At 52.4% G+C, this 5000-nt stretch overlaps 1 non-coding gene across 1 annotated transcript in view; it reads right to left on the bottom strand.

Moving 5' to 3' along the window:
- The window catches only part of LOC126434760 (small subunit ribosomal RNA), a 1910-nt gene extending 536 nt beyond the window's left edge, over window positions 1–1374 (bottom strand). Inside the window, exon 1 of the ribosomal RNA XR_007579467.1 lies at window positions 1–1374. This exon is cut by the window's left edge and continues 536 nt beyond it. This is a non-coding gene — a ribosomal RNA (small subunit ribosomal RNA).
- Between the last annotated feature and the right edge of the window lie 3626 nt (window positions 1375–5000).

The following is a 5000-nucleotide window of genomic DNA, read 5'->3' as shown; positions in this document are numbered from 1 at the left end:
TGCACCACCACCCACCGAATCAAGAAAGAGCTATCAATCTGTCAATCCTTCCGGTGTCCGGGCCTGGTGAGGTTTCCCGTGTTGAGTCAAATTAAGCCGCAGGCTCCACTCCTGGTGGTGCCCTTCCGTCAATTCCTTTAAGTTTCAGCTTTGCAACCATACTTCCCCCGGAACCCAAAAGCTTTGGTTTCCCGGAGGCTGCCCGCCGAGTCATCGGAGGAACTGCGGCGGATCGCTGGCTGGCATCGTTTATGGTTAGAACTAGGGCGGTATCTGATCGCCTTCGAACCTCTAACTTTCGTTCTTGATTAATGAAAACATACTTGGCAAATGCTTTCGCTTCTGTTCGTCTTGCGACGATCCAAGAATTTCACCTCTAACGTCGCAATACGAATGCCCCCGCCTGTCCCTATTAATCATTACCTCGGGTTCCGAAAACCAACAAAATAGAACCGAGGTCCTATTCCATTATTCCATGCACACAGTATTCAGGCGGGCTTGCCTGCTTTAAGCACTCTAATTTGTTCAAAGTAAACGTGCCGGCCCACCGAGACACTCACTCAAGAGCACCCTGGTAGGATTGCAACGGGGTCCGCCTCGGGACGCACGAGCACGCACGAGGCGCGTCGCACGCCTTCAGCTCGCCCCACCGGCAGGACGTCCCACGATACATGCCAGTTAAACACCGACGGGCGGTGAACCAACAGCGTGGGACACAAATCCAACTACGAGCTTTTTAACCGCAACAACTTTAATATACGCTATTGGAGCTGGAATTACCGCGGCTGCTGGCACCAGACTTGCCCTCCAATAGATACTCGTTAAAGGATTTAAAGTGTACTCATTCCGATTACGGGGCCTCGGATGAGTCCCGTATCGTTATTTTTCGTCACTACCTCCCCGTGCCGGGAGTGGGTAATTTGCGCGCCTGCTGCCTTCCTTGGATGTGGTAGCCGTTTCTCAGGCTCCCTCTCCGGAATCGAACCCTGATTCCCCGTTACCCGTTACAACCATGGTAGGCGCAGAACCTACCATCGACAGTTGATAAGGCAGACATTTGAAAGATGCGTCGCCGGTACGAGGACCGTGCGATCAGCCCAAAGTTATTCAGAGTCACCAAGGCAAACGGACCGGACGAGCCGACCGATTGGTTTTGATCTAATAAAAGCGTCCCTTCCATCTCTGGTCGGGACTCTGTTTGCATGTATTAGCTCTAGAATTACCACAGTTATCCAAGTAACGTGGGTACGATCTAAGGAACCATAACTGATTTAATGAGCCATTCGCGGTTTCACCTTAATGCGGCTTGTACTGAGACATGCATGGCTTAATCTTTGAGACAAGCATATGACTACTGGCAGGATCAACCAGGGAGCTGCGTCAACTAGAGCTGAGCAGCCGGCCGCCCGGGAGTGTGTCCCGGGGGCCCGCGCGAACACGCAAGCGTCCGCTCAATTATTCTGCAAACAGGAGGAGGCTGAGCTCCCCTGCACCATACACCTCGAAACCCTCTCAGGTCCCGGCGGCGCGCAGCGCCGTCCTAAGTACTTGGTCGGGTTCGAGAGAGGCGCAATCGCCCGGAGTTTGGCGAGTAGACGCTTTAGGTGCGACCACCCGTGCTCCCAACTGAGCTTGCCGCTGCCGACAGAGGCCCGGGAGCGTGCTGTCGTGGCATTGCCGGCGGGAGACAACACGCGCCACCTACGGTGACCGGCAGCTCCAACGCCAGCGCCACAGAAGGACAAAAGCCCCACTTGGGTGCCGAAGCGAACTCTCCCAGCACAGCGCACGCGCCAACACGTCCGCACAGCTGCGATACAAACCACCTGCGAGAACCGCAGAGGCGACCGAGCAGCAGACGGCGTCGCGGCGCCGAGCGCCAGGCGGCGGCGCATCCTCAGCGCACACAGTCCTCAATCGGACCAGCACACTGCAGATGTCCACCGCGCTTCGCACCGGGCCCGCGAGGACCTACTTTGGCCGCACGGCGCCGCGTGCAGGGTGCGCCGGCGCGCAGCTGCGCCGCCTGCCGCCTCCGTCGGCCGGCGCGCCTGCCACTGGCCGCCCCCACCAGCCGGCTGTAGCGCGTGCGCCCACGCACCGCGCGGCCAGCACGCCGGGAGGCCCCCCCTCACCGGCCGGGGACGGTCCCACCCAGCCACCGCCGCGTATCGCTTCACACCCAGATGCCATTCACGTTCGTGGGCATGGTGGGTATCGCTGGAACAACCGGTTGGTAGCTCAACCGATCGTCGCCATCACTGATTCACCTCTAGCGAGAACAACCGCACCACAACGGTTTACCAGTTGTTCATTTGCGTAACGTCACCAGCAAACGTAGGCGTCCATCGCCATTTGCAAATTCAACGATTGTTGCATGCCTGTGTCAGGTGTCACGACACACTGTCTGCCCACATACACGCAACAACATGTGCACGCTTCGCGAACACGTGGAAGGTGGCCCCCGTACGTATGCGATGTCCATTGCGCGAACGACTGTCAACCGGCCTCTGTCGCATGTCGCAGATGTGGAACGCAGTGCACCATGCTATCACGGTGTGTGAGAAGAGACGACTACGTCTGACAACACGCGCCACTACATCAACAGACGGCTCATGCTGATCGCCATCCAGGGCATACCACACTGCAATCCAGCTCTTATAGGGAGACGACACGTAGCTGAGTGCACAACATTTGGACCGCATGGTTCGCCGTTGTTGGCGCAGTCGTTGTACGGTCACATGTACCACGATGTATCATTCAGTACATGAGGACCAATGTGCAGTACAGTGTGTGATTTGGACGTACAACATCAGCGGACAGTTGACACAGGCCGTACCACAGCGTAGGCTAAGTGCTTCGCCATGCGAATGCCAATGAACAACTGCAAATGCCAATGAACAACTGCAAAGGGCATTGAGCATGTACGTCCTGCTGCCATCCACATTACAGTGTATAGCTGCAAGGTGTTTAACATGAAGCGATACACTGGGGACCGGGCAGTGCGAGTAGCAAACTATATTGCGGGGGTTGCAGTTGGGCAACACTACACTAATTTAACGCGTCGTATGACAATTACAGAGCAGGTTAAGGCCCAACGTGTGTTGGGTTAAGGCCCAACGTGTGTTGGGTTAAGGCCCAACGTGTGTTGGGTTAAGGCCCAACGTGTGTTGGGTTAAGGCCCAACGTGTGTTGGGTTAAGGCCCAACGTGTGTTGGGTTAAGGCCCAACGTGTGTTGGGTTAAGGCCCAACGTGTGTTGGGTTAAGGCCCAACGTGTGTTGGGTTAAGGCCCAACGTGTGTTGGGTTAAGGCCCAACGTGTGTTGGGTTAAGGCCCAACGTGTGTTGGGTTAAGGCCCAACGTGTGTTGGGTTAAGGCCCAACGTGTGTTGGGTTACAGCACAATGTGGGTTACGTTAAGGCGCAATATAGGTTACGTTAAGGCGCAATATAGGTTACGTTAAGGCGCAATATAGGTTACGTTAAGGCGCAATATAGGTTACGTTAAGGCGCAATATAGGTTACGTTAAGGCGCAATATAGGTTACGTTAAGGCGCAATATAGGTTAAGTTAAGGCGCAATATAGGTTACGTTAAGGCGCAATATAGGTTACGTTAAGGCGCAATATAGGTTACGTTAAGGCGCAATATAGGTTACGTTAAGGCGCAATATAGGTTACGTAAAGGCGCAATATAGGTTACGTTAAGGCGCAATATAGGTTACGTTAAGGCGCAATATAGGTTACGTTAAGGCGCAATATAGGTTACGTTAAGGCGCAATATAGGTTACGTTAAGGCGCAATATAGGTTACGTTAAGGCGCAATATAGGTTACGTTAAGGCGCAATATAGGTTACGTTAAGGCGCAATATAGGTTACGTTAAGGCGCAATATAGGTTACGTTAAGGCGCAATATAGGTTACGTTAAGGCGCAATATAGGTTAGGTTAAGGCGCAATATAGGTTACGTTAAGGCGCAATATAGGTTACGTTAAGGCGCAATACAGGTTACGTTAAGGCGCAATACAGGTTAGGTTAAGGCGCAATACAGGTTAGGTTAAGGCGCAATACAGGTTAGGTTAAGGCGCAATACAGGTTAGGTTAAGGCGCAATACAGGTTAGGTTAAGGCGCAATACAGGTTAGGTTAAGGCGCAATACAGGTTAGGTTAAGGCGCAATACAGGTTAGGTTAAGGCGCAATACAGGTTAGGTTAAGGCGCAATACAGGTTAGGTTAAGGCGCAATACAGGTTAGGTTAAGGCGCAATACAGGTTAGGTTAAGGCGCAATACAGGTTAGGTTAAGGCGCAATACAGGTTAGGTTAAGGTACGACGTAGGTTAGGTTAAGGTACGACGTAGGTTAGGTTAAGGTACGACGTAGGTTAGGTTAAGGTACGACGTAGGTTAGGTTAAGGTACGACGTAGGTTAGGTTAAGGTACGACGTAGGTTAGGTTAAGGTACGACGTAGGTTAGGTTAAGGTACGACGTAGGTTAGGTTAAGGTACGACGTAGGTTAGGTTAAGGTACGACGTAGGTTAGGTTAAGGTACGACGTAGGTTAGGTTAAGGTACGACGTAGGTTAGGTTAAGGTACGACGTAGGTTAGGTTAAGGTACGACGTAGGTTAGGTTAAGGTACGACGTAGGTTAGGTTAAGGTACGACGTAGGTTAGGTTAAGGTACGACGTAGGTTAGGTTAAGGTACGACGTAGGTTAGGTTAAGGTACGACGTAGGTTAGGTTAAGGTACGACGTAGGTTAGGTTAAGGTACGACGTAGGTTAGGTTAAGGTACGACGTAGGTTAGGTTAAGGTACGACGTAGGTTAGGTTAAGGTACGACGTAGGTTAGGTTAAGGTACGACGTAGGTTAGGTTAAGGTACGACGTAGGTTAGGTTAAGGTACGACGTAGGTTAGGTTACGGTACGACGTAGGTTAGGTTACGGTACGACGTAGGTTAGGTTACGGTACGACGTAGGTTAGGTTACGGTACGACGTAGGTTAG

This window comes from Schistocerca serialis, unplaced genomic scaffold (assembly GCF_023864345.2).
Source record: "Schistocerca serialis cubense isolate TAMUIC-IGC-003099 unplaced genomic scaffold, iqSchSeri2.2 HiC_scaffold_1195, whole genome shotgun sequence".
Lineage (NCBI taxonomy): Eukaryota > Metazoa > Arthropoda > Insecta > Orthoptera > Acrididae > Schistocerca > Schistocerca serialis.
The sequence above is the reverse complement of the archived record's forward strand: the minus strand, read 5'-3'. Positions and strand labels throughout refer to the sequence as shown.